The following is an 18,528-nucleotide window of genomic DNA, read 5'->3' as shown; positions in this document are numbered from 1 at the left end:
AAATCTATGGGATAAGATAGAAAATCTAAATGTAACTATTTATGTAAAAAAATGTATTTGTTGTTCACTCATTGGTTCGTGGCTAAAAAGTGTGTAAACATTAAAGAACAGTGGGGCCTGATTCACTACGGATAACTATTGCAATCGCGGCTGCGATTACGCACACAGGTGTGCTGAAACAATATGCTAATGAATGCTATCGCAATGCCGTCGCACAGCCAACATAAAGACGCCCACTACCGCTATGTCACATCCGTAATACCTTGCAGTGCTGTGTATACATCGGGAACATCGAGTAACATCGGCCCCTCACGCACAATTACAGCAGGTATGACCTTACTCATAAATTGCTCGTTGCACGCAGTGAGTACTCAAGCTGTGTATGCCGTCGCAGTGGACAATTTATGCACGTCCATGCAACGGCGTTCAAACGGACAGGCACGCCAACGTTTCTCCAGCCACTCCTCCATCACCACCCCCAAACACCCTCCTGTCCTTCAGTCTGTGATGGCTTTGTATCGATCGCAATGCTAACTCACGTACGCGCACTGCAATGCATACGAAGTACGTACCATCGGCCGATTTGCGATCCGTAATGAATCAGGCCCAGTGACCGCAAACCATGACTGATTCTACATAAGTAACTAATTGCTTCCTGACCATATGATAGAGGTTCCCAAACTCCGCCATACAGTCCATGTTTTAAGGATATCCATGCTTGAGCACAGGTGATCTACCGTATATACTCGAGTATAAGCCGAGTTTTTCAGCACAAAAAATGTGCTGAAAAAGTACCCCCTCGGCTTATACCCGAGTCAAGTGTAGCGCTGACCGGACGGAGTTCGGTCAGCGCTACACACTGCCAAACACACAGCCGCCGGAGCCGGCTGCTGCGTGTTTGGTGTAATCAGCAGCGGCTGAGAGTCTGTCAGACTCTCAGCGGCTGCTGCTGCTCCCACTGCGGGAGCCATCTTCCGGCTCCCGCAGTGGGTGATGGGAGACAAGTCGTCATGACGACGTCTCTCCCATGAAAGCGGCCGGAGGAGCGGACAGCGGCGGGACCAGGAGCGGGATTTTCAGGTAAGTGTTTTTTTTTTAAATTCTTGTTAAGTCTCTCTCTACTGCGGGGGGGGGGGAACTGTATAAATCACCGGGACTCTTGGAAATGGTTGCACCAGTTGTTTAGCAGATTAGAACTTAGATGCTGATTAAGTACCGCCGTGTGTAAAGTGGAATCCAGTTCCGACTTATATATTAAAGTAGGGTCATATGTTAATTTTTCATATACTGCAGTGTCCAAAAGTTGATTATCTAATTCCTGTTTGTACTGGAGAATATTTTGAATATTCAGGATTGAGGATGTTCATGGACACCATTGTTAATACACCGCTATTTAAGGTAAGCTTCCTTATTTGTCACACTTTTACACCCTGATGACAAGACCGCCCAGGTCTTGAAACGTTGGCGAATAAAGTCACTTTTCTTCATTTATAAAGACCGTGGAGTGCCGCCTGTAGCTGTTTTCTGACAGACATCGCATTTTTACATACATACACATATATATATATATATATATATATATATATACACTGTACAAAAAAAATAGGCAGCACTCGGAGACTGGATAAGACTCGTGAAACCCTCAGCCGAGGGACTTTTAATCAATCATAGGTCGACGTTTCGGGGTCTTGCACCCCTTCCTCAGGACAGCAGAATAACACAATTCAAACAAACAGACATATTTATATCATAACTACTCACCACTAAACAGGCGCCATGCACACCTGAGCTCCGTCCAGCAGCCGCACTTCCGGTCGCGGCAAGTCCGCAAAAACCGGAAGTGACAATTAGATATCAGGTCTAAAAAATTTGAGAGGAGAGGGTATCCGGTGGAAGAATTGATTAAGGCTAGACAAAAAGCATTGTCTGAGTAGGGAAGAGTTATTGAGAATTGATCCTAAGGACAAAAAGCTAAATCAGCTACCATGGGTCCATGAATACGATGTTAAGAGCAAATATACCAACAAAAGAGCTAAGAAGTTATGGCCCATTATTACATCTGATCCAGAGCTAAAGTGTTTGCACAATACTAAACTATTACCTAGCTATACCAGAGGGAGAAATATCAAAGATCTGGTGGTTAAAACTGATGTGACAAATTTTTTAAAACCTATGCCTAAGCCCAATTTCTTGACACGTAAAGATGGATGTTTTAAGTGCCTAGGGTGCACGACGTGTTCATATCTTGAGACCGGGGATACCATACTCCATCCATACTCGGGGAAAAGATATAAAATTAAGTGGCCTTTGACATGTACCTCTAGATTCATCATCTATGTTATTATATGCCCATGTGGCCTATATTACATAGGCAAAACTGAATGCCAATTTAAAATCAGAATGGCTCAACATAGATCGGCAATTAGAACAGCTATCTCCACTAATGGTAGTGAACAACCGGTAGCACGCCACTTTGCGCATAACAAACACAGTATAGCGACCCTCAGATATAAGATTATTGACCATGTACCCTTGTCACTAAGGGGTGGTGATAGAGGAAGGAAACTCCTGCAATTGGAGACACAGTGGATCTGTAGATTGGATACTCTTTTTCCTCGAGGGTTAAATGACTCTTTGGGTCTTATTAATTTCTTATAAATTTGTGTAATTTTGGATGGCTTTATATGCCAATGTTGTGGATCTTCTATGACATGAATATGTTCATTAAGGATTGTATATGCATTTAAATTTGGTAGTAGTGGTGTTTTTTTGCCCACTAGATGGCTCCATTTCTCCATTATGTAGTATTGATTTTTTACTTGTCATATTGATGACAATAAGAGGCAATGTCATTAGTGGCAAAATGTTTTTTATAGTGTTACTAATGCATTTTTTATCTTTAGTTATATGTCCACGTTAGAATATGTGTATTTTATTTGAGTATTTATATGTATGTGTATTCACTTTACACTTTTTGTAAGTATCACTTTTTATACACAACAAAGTTTGTATAATCCTTTCTGTGCATGATATTTGTACGCAGATCTTATGTTTTTTACACAGTGTACATGTGCTGAGATATATACACTTTATGGATCTATTGCATTATGATAATGACTAAGTTTGTTCACGATCGCACTGTGTATGTTATTGCAGGTTGCCATGGCGCTGGGTCCCGCCCGGGTGACGTCACTTCCGGTTTTTGCGGACTTGCCGCGACCGGAAGTGCGGCTGCTGGACGGAGCTCAGGTGTGCATGGCGCCTGTTTAGTGGTGAGTAGTTATGATATAAATATGTCTGTTTGTTTGTATTGTGTTATTCTGCTGTCCTGAGGAAGGGGTGCAAGACTCCGAAAGGTCGACCTATGATTGATTAAAAGTCCCTCGGCTGAGGGTTTCACGAGTCTTATCCAGTCTCCGAGTGCTGCCTATTTTTTTGTACAGTGTGTATTGGGGGTGCTGTCCTCCTAATAAGGAAGGCACCGGAGCAAGGTGTGGGCTGTTTGTCCAAGTTACACTGCGTGAAGGAGTGCCGGAGTTGTTGCTTATATATATCTATACACACACACACACACGTATAATACGAGGGCAAATAGCACCCTGCCCTCCAGGAGGGCAAAAAGCGCCCTGCCCTCACAGCCTGCGGGTGCCGTCTTCACCCGCGGGACGCAGTGTCCCGCAGGGGGAGAAATGTGCGGTGACCCAGTCACCGCCGGAGAATAGACGCCGGGTAGCATCTATTCTCCCTCTCTGCAGCGCTTGGGGGCTGCCCGGCGTGTCCGTAACTGCCGGGCACGCCCCCAAGTATGACGAAAAGGGGACGCGTCTTATACACACACCCCCTTTTTGGGCGCGCGCACAACGTTGCCCTCTCTAGCTCCGGCACCCTGCCTGCCGCCGGAGCTAGAGTGAACACTAGGACACTAATATATATATATATATATATATATACACCCACACAGGACACTATAGAATTATATATATTTCTGCTGGTGCCTACCTGGTGCTGCAGTACTGTACAATAATATTGGGCAGTTTGCTGCTGGGCGCTGGCAGCCTGGCTCAGTGCTGCATTACATCTGCTGCCTGGTCTGAAGTCTGAGGCTGACGGCGCAGGGGCTAGAGACAGAGCAAAGGCTCCGTCAGCCATTTTTTTTTTTTAACTCCATCAAGCATCCAGCTGCCTGATCGCATGGAGGGGGATCAGATATTGAAGGGCGGGCTGAGTGTGAACTGACCTGGCGTCCCGGCAGCCCAATCCACCCCCATCCACCCCCGGAATCAGTCCAGGAGGGGCGCAAACATAGCACCAGGACTCAGGGAACATTGAAGACTGGAGGCGGAGCAGCAGACTGGGCCGGCCAATGACATCGCCGGCACAGGACCCAGGCAGCTGCCGCAGCCTCTAGCATTGTGAGCCATATTCAAGTAGAGGTGTAGTTTTCACCTGTCCGACTGTTCGCTTCATTCGCCTGTTTCAGAGGCGAATTTATTCCATGCTCGTCCCCGCTTTTCGCCTAATTCAATTGCAAGACAGGCGAAAACGGAAATAGGCGACTGCGGAACAGGCGAAAAATACTGAAAGAATTGGGGAAATGAGTCTGTACCCCAGAAAAAGATATATTAACCTAGGGAATCAATATAAATGTGTACTAATAGCCCTAATAAGACTATTTTGGGTACTTAAGTTGTGTAAATTGCTTGCTATTAGCGTCTTTGTAAAAGTGGTGAAGAATGGCATAAAGCTGTATTTTTTGGTGAAATTAAGTAAACCAGTCAAATTTGGGGTGCTTGAAAAGGGTGCTAGCATGTTTTTATGTCTCTAAAGTGAACTTTTAAAAAACGTGAAAAATCCACCTGCTGCATGCACCTGCAATCCCAAAAACCCCTGACCCATACTTGGGGACCCCCAAGAAGTCTATTTCGATACTTTTAATGTTTATCCCCCCACTTTTTAAATTCTCACCCCAAAAATGACATGTCTTTTTTGGGGTGTTCTGCAAAAAAAACAGAAACAAAAACCTAAGATTTGTCCTTTGGTGGGCTGTCCCAAGGGGTCTGAGTTTTTTCACCACGTTTACACCCCAAAATAAAGATTTTGCATTTCTTTTCACCAGCTATTGATTGGAGAATCATTTTTGGAGAATTGTTTCCACTTAGGCGAAATTGTCCTGGAATTGAATTTGGCGAATTTTTGTTTAGGCAAATTTTTCACAAAAAAACAGGTGAATATGGCTTTTCGCCTCTAATTGAATTCCCCTCTATGTGTGTCTGTTTAGTTTGTCTTCTCCGCGGTTGGGTGGGAGGGAGCGGGTGTAATGGGCGCCGCCACTGGGATTCACCGGGTCTCAGCCTGCAATAGTGGCTTCTAAGAGAGGGAAGGCAATGCCCTCTCTCCAAGACAGCCTCAGCGGGCCGCCCATCAGGTCCCGACGCTCTTAGGCAGCTGCCTAAAGCTGCCTAATGGAAGCGCCGGCCCTGGAAGTGTCAGCTTATAAAACCTGCCACTACGTAAATAAAGCCCCTATAGTGCGAAGTTAGAGTTCAGCTGGAGACTATGGTGTATCCCTTCATGAGTGTTGGTGCAGTATTATATACATCAATTACCAGACCATATTTCAGTTTTTCGGTTATTCCAAAAAAATATATTTTTTAAAATGCTTTTTGTGCCCTGTTGTATGACACCTGACAGGAAGATCTCAACAGAAGGACAGCACTAGAGCATTTCATGGTAAAAAAATATTTTTCTAAGTTGGTTTAATTTCACTTTATTTTTCTATAAACATTTAGTTCTAATTTTAAGTTGCATAACATATCTGCAACTGCACGTTTAAATGTATTAACATGGGTGGGAGCTTTCATACTGCTAATCCTGCCACTAGCTAAAATACACTATAGGATTTGACGGCAGATAGGAACCACTTGGCCCATCTAGTCTGCCCATTTTATTTTGGTAAAAGAACCGTATATGATGCTTTAGAAACATAGACTCTAGGGAAATAGTGCACATTTATCAACAACATAAAAAATTATATTTCCATTTAAAATTCGATTCGCTGTTTACCAAACATGAAACTGGCATTTCACCTAAAAATTTTCAAAGTGTCTTTTCAAGGTCATCAAGGCAAATTTACATCATTATTGGTAGAGTTCAGTATAAATGGACTTTGTCATTGTGTAATGTCAAAATGCCAAACTATTGGAACAGTGTGGAGGGTCAAAGAGCCTGATTCATTACGGATTGCACAGCGAAAATATGCTAATGTTTGCAATCTCAGTGCCATCGCAGCCTAAAATAAGGATGACCACTTCTCCTTACTCACATCCATAATACTTTGCAAATCTGCATAATCATCGGTAGCAACGAGTACCATCAGACCCTCACGCACACTTGCACAAGGTCAGAATTTGCTAACCTCATCGCACGCAGTGAGATCCCAAGCTGCATATGCCATCGAAGTGGCATTTATGCACGCCACTGTAATGGCGTTCAAATGCACTGGCATGTCTGAGTTTTGCCGACCACCCCCCCAATCACCACTCCCAAACACTCACTCTGTTATAGGCCTGTGTAGTCACTGCGATCGCAGTCCGATCGCAGTGACATTTGCGCACTGCAATGCAAAAATCGGCCGTCTTCGTGCATAATCGCAGTTGCGATCAGTAACGAATCAGGCCCAAAGTGCAAATAGGGGTGTGTTTACTTAATACAGAGTATTATCCTTTATTTCTTGCGCTGCTTATACATGAATGACTTACACCAATATTGTACCGTGTAAACCTTTTTTTTATCAGGAGACATCTGGGCATTATAGAACAGTTCTCTACTTGAAAGCAACTTCTATTACTATAATTGATGCTGCTATTATTCTGGTGCCATTTCAATTATAATCTATGTGATTCCCACTGTTGTCACATTCTCATTATTGCATATATTTTGCCACATTTTGGACTCAATTACTAAACATTATTTGTCCATATTATCTATTGTAGGCATTATTATTCTTTATAAATGATTGTCTATCTCCCCTTTAAAATACCTTGGGCTCATTTCAGCCATCTACTTAACGCAGGGGTGTATCTAGGGGTCCGAGCACCCCTGGCAAAGTAAAGGACCTGCGCCCCCCCTCCCGCTCCCCTCCTTTTTATAGGAATAATTATACTTTCTAATTATAACTTAAATATTTGCAAATAAAAACAAAATTAATCAGTTTTAAAAGAACTAAAAAACTCTTTATGAAGCTATCTGGGGCTGCTATGAATAACAGGCACACAGGAAATTAACTACTGCACAAACTTCTTACCCAGTTACCCCTCCTGCTCATCCCCCTTACTACACTATGGGTGGTATTCAATTGTTATAGTGCTCCCAATCTCCCGTCTAAAGTGACAGGAGATCGCAGGGCGCTTTTCAATTGTTGCAGTTTTTCGCGCTGATCGCGCCCAAAGTGTTCAGGTTTAGCCGTGTAAAGCAGCTTCCCCCGACCAAAGTGCTGGGCGCGACCGCGAAAAGTGATGTTTGGGTGCCCAAACAGGTCACTTTTCGCACATTTCAGCTCGCAACCCGCTGGGGCTGCGAGGGGCGTAACAATTGAATACCGCCCTATAAGGACAAAGCTATCATTGGCTACCCACTCCACTTACTTGGGTTGCAGATTGCTGGCAGGTCTCTGGTGGGCTGGAAGACTGCTGGGCCCTGTCACTGGTAAGCGGGCTGCTGGGCTCCCTGGCTGGTGCTGGCTGCTGGGCTCCCTGGCTGGCAGGTTGCTTGTCTAACCAGATGCAGCATGCAGACTCAGCATAGGGAAGTAGAATCCATGTGCAGGTGGAACGCATAATTCCTTTCTACTTCCCTTCCTGTGTACACACAGCACAAGTCCACTCACCACTATACAGGCAATCATTTGTCCAGTAGCCTGTCATTTAAAGTTTGTCCCACCCCCACCATTGGACCTTATCCAATCAGCGTGGGGTGTAGTGGACGGGTGACAGAGAGGACAGAGACAGAGACAACTTCAAGTACTGTATGTAATTTATGTGTTTAACACTTTGCTGCCAGCCAATTTTATGCGTTGGGGAGGAGGATTTGTGCTATAGAAGCTGCTGCCTGTGACTAAGAGCAGACGCTGCCTCTTGCCTGTCTGCTCTAAATCAGTGATCCCCGCAGCAGCAGTACACACACGATACACAGAGCAGTCAGGGAGGAGGGAGGACGGGCTTAGGCTGCTCAGCTCCAGGACAGCGTGTCCTGTCATGCTGCAGCTACATTGTTTCACATACATGATAGAAGAACTAACCAGCCAGCTGCTGTGTGTGTGTGATAGCGCTGGATGTAGATACGCCCCTGACTTAACGATACATTAAAGAAAGTTAGGCTGTAACATTATAGACCTTCTCATACACCAAGGTGTGCTGTTATGTCTCTGTTTGCTTTAGTTTCCCACTGTCCCAAAAGCATTATATTCCCGCAGCCTGTGCGTCCTGGGCTGGACATTTGTACCTGGCCTCCTGGCTGCCGAAGGGAGCTCCACTAAACTTCTTCTTCTCCGCCATACCTGCGCCTGGTCACCATAACAACGGAGACGCCTGTCTCCTTCCCTGCTACTACCGCATCACGTGATGACACTCACTAGCCAATCAGAGCACTGGCACAGTGGTGTGACGTCAGATGCCATGCAGCGTCCTGTGTGTGTTAGCGCCTGTCTCCTCATAACCTGCAGATGATGTCTCCTCCTGCCCTGGCTAGTGGCTACCTGTCAGTGCATTTTACTGTGATTGCTCTACAGAGAATATGAACTGCTTTATGTACCTTCCCACAAATACTGAGCCGGCCCTAGGCATACTAAGCAAATGCCTAGGGCGACTGAAACGCCTTGGGGCGGGGAGGCATTCCAGGGCTCTGATGCTGCCCCCACACCCTTCGCGACGCTGCCTCACCCCCTCCCCTCCCGTTGCAGCTCCGATCGGGCACTACAGTACGGTAGTCAGCCAGTCAGGTGACTGACTGTGAGCCAGGTCAGAAGAATGAGCGTCTGCATAGAAGCTCATTCTGGCTATTGGCTGCAGTAGGAGAGAAGATGGCCGCGGAGGGTATGCTGCGCATGCCCAGTCACGGCCACTCTTCCCATGTGCCTTTGCGGAGCAGAGCCATGTGTGACCTCACGGCTCTGCTCCCAGACTAACCGCCGGCACTCCACCCGCATTGCCCAGCGCCCAGCCCTTGCCCAGCAGCATTACCTGCATCAAAAAGTAAGTGTAACCTGCGTAGGCAGGCAATGTTGGCAGAGAGGGGGGCTGAGCTGTCATATATATATATATCCCCCAAAAAAACAACAATGTCATAGATATGTGTGTGTGTATTTATATCTATCTATATATAGATAGATATACATACACACACACAAACATATCTATGATATCTTTGTTTTTTTGGGGATATATATAGATATATATCTATAGATATTTATAATATATATATATATGTTGACAATGGATCAGCGGCACTCAGGAGTCTTTAAAAGTTAGTGAAGAAAAGGAACCTGTGTGTGTTCCTGAAGACGGGGTCACTTGACCCCGAAACGTCGAAATAAAGACACCTTTTCTTCACTAACTTTTAAAGACTCCTGAGTGCCGCTGATCCATTGTCGACTTCATTGAGGGGAGTGATCTCTACCCTCTGAGGGCACCTGGAGCAAGGTATATACCCTGACTAGGGTTTGCAGAGTGCCGGGCCATTTGCATATTATATATATATATCTATATATATATATAATGTATCTCAAATAGATATATATATATATAGATAGAGATCTCTCTCTCATCTATCTCAAATGAAGTAATTGCAGCACTCTGTGGACTTCAAGGAAATAACCACGGCACAAGGCATAGGGCCGTATTCAATCACCCGATTTTTCGGCGATATTATCGCCATCATGTAAAAATGGAGAAAACTTTCCTTCATTTTTAAAAAGGTGGAAAATGGGCAAAATCCCTATTTTTGTGTAAAAATGTGGGGATTTCTTACAGAGCCCTTTGGACAGCCCCCCCAATGATACTTTGGCAAAACATTTTTACATAAATTGCGTGCTTTGGCGAAAAATGACAGCTGAAATTTATTTATTTTTTGTGAAAAATGCATTTAATGTATTGGGACTGGTATTTTGAAGGGACATAAAGATGCGCCAAGTGTTTTAAACATCGTACGTTGCCGGCACAGGTGGTTTTTTAGTGGTTTTAAAGAACCACCTGCGCCAGCCACGTGCGATGTTTAAAACACTTGGCGCAGCCTTATGGCCCTCCGAAATACCAGACCCGATACGTTAAACACATTTTTTACGGGGAAAAAAAATTTAGACTGAAATTTCAGCGCCTGATTTTTGACAAAGTACGCAATTTACGAAATATGTTTTCGCTAAATTATCATTAGGGGGGCTGTCCAAAGGGTTCTGTAAGAAATCCCCACATTTTTACCCAAAAATAGGGATTTTGTAAATTTTTTCGCCTGCCCTAGGCTGGAGAAAAGGTTTCTCCAGTTTTTAGGTGAAAAATGTCAGTTTTTTGCAGTTTTTCACAAATCGGCCGATTCGCAAACGAAGGCGAAAACGGCCGATTTCGCCTCTGATTGAATACGGCGCTTAATGTTCAGAAAATTATGCATTGTGCTGTGGTCATTTCCTTGAAGTTCATGGAGTGCTGCGCTTCTCTGCGTTTGGGGTCAGCTTTGGTCTCTGGATGTGCACCCTTGCCGTTTATATTTTGTGGCGCCGACCTCTGTCCGTATAGTATATACATACATACATACATACAATACTGCGCACCGGCACTCCCACTATCCGTGTCATAGGGCAAGAAGCCCAATACTTGCTCTGGTGCCCTCCAAGGAGGACAGCACCCCCAAAATGTAATAGTAACAAAAGTCAGGCGGCACTCAGAGTCTCAGTAAATCCAATACCCTCACCAGAGGGATTTAATGGTCAATGGTCGACGTTTCGAGGTGATCCACCCCTTCCTCAGGACAACATAACAAAGTGAAACACATACAACAAGGCATATAAACACATAAAACAATATGCACTTACCCCACTGTACAACCATGCAACCATGGATTTACTGAGACTCTGAGTGCCACCTGACTTTTGTTACTAATATATATATATATATATATATATATATATATATATATTGTATATGTATATATGTAAATGTGTGTATATATAAAACATAGCGAGAGCTATAATGGCAAACAGCGGTAATCTTTGATTATAACTGTTTTCTCTAGAAAAGATGGCATAACCCCTTTAGCAAGCGCTAAAGGGGTTATACTTCATTGATAAATAGGGGCCTTAGATTGGTGGTGGGATTATTTGATAGGGAGACCAGTCAAAATTTTGCCTAGGGCACCAAATTGGCTAGGGCCAGCTCTATTGTGCAGCCTTAGAAAGTTTACCTTATGTACATATGCTTAGTCTGGGAGCCTCTGTCTGGTCTTTCCTACTGTTAGAATTGCTAGATTACATGTGACAGAGCTAACAGCATCTGACATCTCCTGAGACAGATCTCCCTTGCAGCAGCAATGTCTGTAATAAATCCCTGCTGACAAAAAGTGCTAAAACTCATGGGATAGATGCCTAGTATCGTGTAGAAAGCCCTCTAGACTGGTGAAGTGCAGCAACTCGACATGACATCGATTTCACAAGTGGACGGAAGACTTCTGGAGAGATGTGACCCATGCTGTCTGGATAGCTTCCCACAACTCCCTGATATTTGTAGATGCAGGAATGAACCTCTCCACCACGTCCCATAAATGCTAGATTTGATTTCATGTTGGGAGAACATGGTGGCCACACCATTTGTCAAATCTCTCCAGAATGCTCCTCGAACCAATACTAGACGACTTGGGACCGATGACACGGTGCATTATCCTGCTGGAATATTCCATCATTGTGGGGGTGCATGAAATCCATGAAGGGCTGCAGATGGTCATAAAGCTATGCAACGTAGAGGTTAACGGTCAGTGACATTTTCAGGTGGCCCCAACCCATGCTAGATGAACACACCCCACATCATTATGAAACCACCACCAACCTAGACGGTACCTTGTTGACAACTGGGGTCCATGGCCTCATGTTGTTTGCGCCATATCTGAACCCTACTATCAGCCCGAAACAACTGGAACCGTGACTCACCGGACCACGCCACATGTTGCCAGTACTCCAGTGTCAAATTAGCTACAGTCAGGTGGATAAATATTGGGACATTGACAGAATTTTCATATTTTGGCCTCTATTCACAACCACAATGGCTTTGAAATGAAACAAACAAGATGTGCTTTAACTGCAGACTTTCAGATTTAATTTGAGGGTAATTACATCCAAATCATGTGAACGGTGTAGGCATTACAACGGTTTCTATATGTGCCTCCCACTTTTTAAGGGGCCAAAAGTAATGGGACTATCAACTCAAAAGCTATTTCATAGACAGGTGTGGGCTATTCCCTCATTATTTCATTATCAATTAAGGTCTGGAGTTGATTCTAGATGTGACACTTGCATTTGGAATCAGTTGCTGTGGACTCTCAATATGAGATCCAAAGAGCTGTCACTATCAGTGAAGCAAGCCATCATTAGGCTGAAAAATCAAAACAAACCCATCAGAGAGATAGCAAAAACATTAGGTGTGGCCAAATCAACTGTTTAGAACATTCTTAAAAAGAAAGAACGCACCGGAGAGCTCAGCAACACCAAAAGACCCGGAAGACCACGGAAAACAACTGTGGTGGATGACAAAATAATTATTTCCCTGGTGAAGAAAAACCCCTTCACAACAGTTAGCCAAATCAAGAACACTCTCCAGGAGGTAGGTGTATATGTGTCAAAGTCAACAATCAAGAAAAGACTTCACAAGTGTGAATATAGAGGGTTCACCACAAGATGTAAACCATTGGTGAGCCACAAAAACAGGAAGACCAGATTAGAGTTTGCCAAACAACATCTAAAAAAGCCATTACAGTTCTGGAACAACATCCTATGGACAGATGAGACAAAGATCAACTTGTACCAGAGTGATGGGAAGAGAAGAGTATGGAGAAGGAAAGGAACTGCTCATGATCCAAAACATACCACCTCATCAGTGAAGCATGGTGGTGGTAGTGTCATGGCGTGGGCATGTATGGCTGCCAATGGAACTGGTTCCCTTGTATTTATTGATGATGTGACTGCTGCCAAAAGCAGCAGAATGAATTCTGAAGTGTTTCGGGCATTATTATATGCTCATATTCAGTCAAATGCTTCAGAACTCATTGGACGTCTCTTCACAGTGCAGATGGACAATGACCCGAAGCATACTGCAAAAGCAACCAAAGAGTTTTTTAAGGCTAAAAAGTGGAATGTTATGCAATGGCCAAGTCAATCCCCTGACCTGAATCCGATTGAGCATGCATTTCACTTGATGAAGACAAAACTGAAGGTAAAATGCCCCAAGAACAAGCAGGAACTGAAGACATTTGCAGTAGAGGCCTGACAGACCATCACCAGGGATGAAACCCATCGTCTGGTGATGTCTATGCGTTCCAGACTTCAGGCAGTAATTGCCTGCAAAGGATTTGCAACAAAGTATTAAAAGTGAAAGTTAGATTTAGGATTGTTTAGTTTGTCCCATTACTTTTGTCCCCTTAAAAAGTGGGAGGCACATATAGAACCGTTGTAATTCCTACACCATTCACATGATTTGGATGTAATTACCCTCAAATTAAATCTGAAAGTCTGCAGTTAAAGCACATCTTGTTTGTTTCATTTCAAAGCCATTGTGGTGGTGAATAGAGGCCAAAATATGAAAATTCTGTCAATGTCCCAATATTTATTCACCTGACTGTACGTCAAGAGCCCAGGTGAGGCGCTGTGTCTGGTGTCGTAGTGTTAATGGGCACTCTGGTGGGTCTTTTGCTGCCATATCTCACAGATGCTAAAGATCGCTGCATTGACCTTCTGCATTTGCGTGTCTTCTGCCAGGGGTGGATTGGCTGTTGGAGTCAGCAGGAAGATTCCCGGTGAGCCGAGGCAGCCTGCAGTGGGGCCGGACCACATTAAATTACACACGGCAGGCTAAAGTGTGAGGCCAGGCATATATTACAGTCTGCAGTCATCCTGCGGGGCTGAGGGGCGGGCTGACAAATGAGGTGGGCGGAGCTAAGTGGGCCGGAAAGTGCTCTACAAAGCTCCGTACACACGGACCGATCAGCCAGCGATAACGATATCGCTGGCTGATCGTCCTGGTGTACTGGATGATCGATATCGATCATCCAGCACACCAATGACTATAGCGAGGTCCCTATAGTAACCTGCTCGATATCGAGCAGGTTGGCCAGCATGCATGGCCGATGGACGGTATCGCTATCGTCCATACGTGCCCGCACATCGCTGATCGTTGGTAGGCAAAAAATGATCGATAACGATATGAACGATATCGTTATTGTTCAAATCGTTCATTTAAATTGCTGCGCGTATACGCAGCATACGTCAGTCAGCCGGTTGTGCTGGGAGGCCACGCTGACAGATGAGCTGGGCGGCAGATGGAGCTGAGGGGTATAAAGGAAGGGTAGTGGATAGATCCCTTTCATTATTTGTACCCTGACATTAGTTACTGTCCAATGTCATTCCTTACTGCACTCAATCCACGTCACTTCCATAGTGTTCACTCTAGCTCCGGCGTGACGCAGGGCCGGAGCGAGAAGGGGGCGTGGTCATCAAAAAGGGGGCGTGTCTATAAGACGCGTCCCCTTTTTGTCACTCTTGGGGGCGTGCCCGGCAATTACGGACACGCCGGGCAGCCCCCAAGCCCTGCAGACAGAGAGAATAGATGCTGGGCGCATACGCCCGGCGTCTATTCTCCGGCGGTGACCGGGTCACCGCAAATTTCTTCACCCGCGGGACACTGCGACCCGCGGGTGAAGACGGCTCCGGCAGGCTGTTAGGGCAGGGCGCTTTTTGCCCTCCTTCTGGAGGGCAGGGCGCTTTTTGCCTTCCAGAAGGAGGGCAGGGCGCCGCGCCCCGCTAAAACAGCCTAGCGGGAACGCTACTTCCAAGTACATATATTGAAGGGGATCTAAACACTCCCATAAAGGAAAGTAAAGGAAGCGCCAGGGCACAGATCTGACAGATGGGCTGCTGGTGCTGATGATCGCAGCTGCAGCCTGCCTCTCGCTCACAGCCACATGTCTCTGTCTGTGAGTCAGAAGCCGCTTGGGCTGGGATCGTTAGCACCAGTGGCCCCTCAGTTTTGATCATTAGACCCAGCCAGATTTTAGATGGGGGCATTGGTGGTGTGTGCTCTCCTCCCCCACTCTTGCAGGGGACTTTAGTCTCACTGTCCGGCTGAGTTTCACTTTCCTCTCCCGACTACTCTGCATGATACCCCACCCCAAGGTCCCCCACAGCTCCTCCTTTCTCCTCCGCCCCCTGCTTCCCCTCGCTGGGCTAAATAGAGGCACTCAGACGTTCCTCACCTGTGCCTCTCCACCTACCCACCCCACGTGTTCCCCTAAACCGCCACCAATGTGTGCCTCTGCCACCGTTATATGCTGTGCCTCTGCCCCTCCCCTTACAGGTATGCCTCATTCCTGTTTCCCATCCTTTGCCACATTTTCCTTCTGTCCTCCTCTATCTGTGCCTCTGATACTTCCCCCTGCTATGTCTCTGCCCCCTTTGTCATCTGTACCTCTGCAACCATCTCCATTTGTCCCTATGCTTCTTTCCCCATCTAGTACCTCTGCTACCTCATCATGTGTGCATATTCCACCTCCCCATGGCTGGTGTCTGCCATCAGAAGTGGTGCAGACCATAGAAATACAGGTGTGTACAGCACCACTTCATTCATCTAAAGGATGGCAGCTAAGCACAATGTTATGTTAATAATAATTTTATATTTCTATTTTATGTATTTTATTATTATTATTATTATTATTATTATTTTATGACCGGACAGGAAAATTAAAGGAAAGGATGGCGGTCCACAGATCAGCCATCCGGGCAGCACTGGTGTTAGTGAACAACCGGTGGCAAGCCACTTTTCTAGAATATAATCATCCCCTTACATCGCTAAAATACAGAATGATAGACCACATCCCTCCACTTAAACATAGGGGTGATCTGGGCAAGATGCTGCTTAGACGGGAGGCACAGTGAATTTTAAACTCGATGTTGTCGCTCCTTGGGGCCTAAATGTAAGATATGTTTTCTGTGACAGTTAGACTGGCTTGGACAGCTGGGTTGCAGACCAGAGAGAGGTGCCTATGGATGCAGTCTCCTGGTTCGGTCCCCATACATACTTCTGGCCAATATGTTTCTTCTGGGACTATTCCCTCATTGACATCAATGATAGTGACATGAATATGTGTTGCTTTCCTCATATGGTGTATACTACATACTATACTTTTTGATATTATATTTTTCTTTATGGCTGCTCTATCCTATTGACAGGACCCCCGGCAGGAGGCTGAGCATGGTGAAGGGGAGCACATATAAATGGTGAATACACACTTATTCTTTATTTCTGATGAAAATGTTGGTTTAAACATTGAAACGTTGACATACCAAAGGCTGCTGTTTTATTCTTTTGAGAAACCCTGAGTGCCGCAGTCAATACCTGCATACATCCTCATGTTGGAGACATGACATAATGAGAGCAGCGGGGTGAAGTATAGAATTAGAGAGAGTGCCGGTATGCACTGAAAAAAAACAGCACTTCAAATAACTATGCCAAAATGTAATTTATATATAATGCATGCTCATAAAACAGCCTCCAGTATAATTCTTCAGTCAGAAATCAAAGTGCTACATGCAGAAAATAGCAGTTAATACTTAACGGACTTCATCTGCCTGGAGCCGATACAACAGCAATTGATCATGATATATAGATAGCCCGACGGCCGCTTCGGTGGCCACTGGCATATTCATCACGGGGCAAATCACAGTTAAACAATAACACACACTACTTGTTTTTAGTGCATACCGGACTTTTTCATTTATCACCTATGACTGAGCACCCATCATTCATTTGATTATTGAGTATGCAGGATTTGACTGTATCTTTATATATATCGTGGTCTGGCGCTTCAAATACCAAACCTTTAACTGCAGACGGTGCCTTCACATAAAATCCAATAAGTATGTCATAGGTGCAGCACTCATCCATAAAGAACCACTCCACTCACAGTTCGTTTCAGTGCTTTAATGCACTATCTTCAGGATGCAAAAGAAGACTAATATAGGGTTAAGGTGCATACACACAGTCAGATCTTCCTTCAGATCTGTACAATAACGATTTTAAAAATCGTTCATATCTGAAGGAAAATCTGACATATCTGACATGTTGGTCAGATGAACGATGCGCGTTCCCGCTTGTCAGATAACGATATCTGACATCTGATGTCTTTGCAGTCAGATTTGGACGATTCCATTCATTTTAATGCAGTCAGAAATCGTTCAAATCATTGGTAAAATCGTTTAATTGTTCATTTGACACATCTGACCGTGTGTATGCACCATTAGAATACCTAGCGTTCCCGCTAGGCTGTTTTAGCGGGGCGCGGCGCCCTGCCCTCCTTCTGGAGGGCAAAAAGCACCCTGCCCTAACAGCCTGCGGGAGCCGTTCTCACCCGCGGGACGCAGTGTCCCGCGGGTGGACAAACATGCGGTGACCCGGTCACCGCCGGAGAATAGACGCCGGGCGCATGCGCCCGACGTCTATTCTCCCTTTCTGCAGCGCTTGGGGACTGCCCGGCATGTCCGTAAGCGCCGGGCACGCACCCAAGTATGACGAAAAGGGGACGCGTCTTATAGACACGCCCCCTTTTCGTAACCACGCCCCCTTTTCGGACGCGCGCGCCTTCGTCGCGCGCACAACATTGCCCTCTCTAGCTCCGGCGCCCTGCCTGCCGCCGGAGCTAGAGGGAACATTATTATGGTACCATGATGGGATGGAATTTATCCTTATCTTTTCTCTGACTATTACCCTAACATACAGGTGTATTCAGGGGGTTTCCAATGCCTCACTTCTATAGAACTAAGTATTTGTGAGGTTTGTCACATACAGGAGTTCGTTGCACTGTGCCATATTTGGGCTGTGGGCTCAAGCTGCTTAGCCAAGCATAAGACAAGACCAGTATTTTGCATTGCTACTAGTATCCTACAATAACACAGGTTGCATTATACCCAGTGCCATATTGTGTGCAATTTACTCTGCAGCTATGTTTAGCAAAGGCAAGAGTAACAACAGGCATCTGCTCACATACTGCTATCTTGCAAGTTATGTGCTGCAGGCTTAAGTGAGGAGGATTTCATACAAGATGGGCTATGTAGTAAGTATTATACTCCACCTGGCCCATCAGACAGAGCCGGTGCTAGGGCCCTCCTGAGCTTAATTTTCTCCAAGGTACTAGCCACTATTGCGGACCGCATAGCGGATCTGGCTGTAATTCCCCCTATGGGGTTATCACAGCAGGCAGTAATGTCCCCTTTGGGGTTGCCTCAACAGG

At 45.3% G+C, this 18,528-nt stretch overlaps 1 long non-coding RNA gene across 1 annotated transcript in view; it reads left to right on the top strand.

Annotated features, from left to right (window-relative positions):
* The first annotated feature begins 7,970 nt into the window (after nt 1–7,970).
* Nucleotides 7,971–18,528, top strand: part of LOC148442045 (uncharacterized) — a 70,420-nt gene continuing 59,862 nt past the window's right edge. Inside the window, exons 1-2 of the long non-coding RNA XR_015875920.1 lie at nt 7,971–8,023; nt 16,472–16,519. This is a non-coding gene — a long non-coding RNA (uncharacterized LOC148442045). The remainder of the gene's footprint in view (nt 8,024–16,471; nt 16,520–18,528) is intronic.

This window comes from Taudactylus pleione, unplaced genomic scaffold (assembly GCF_031769625.1).
Source record: "Taudactylus pleione unplaced genomic scaffold, aTauple2 ptg001637l, whole genome shotgun sequence".
NCBI lineage: Eukaryota > Metazoa > Chordata > Amphibia > Anura > Myobatrachidae > Taudactylus > Taudactylus pleione.
The sequence above is the reverse complement of the archived record's forward strand: the minus strand, read 5'-3'. Positions and strand labels throughout refer to the sequence as shown.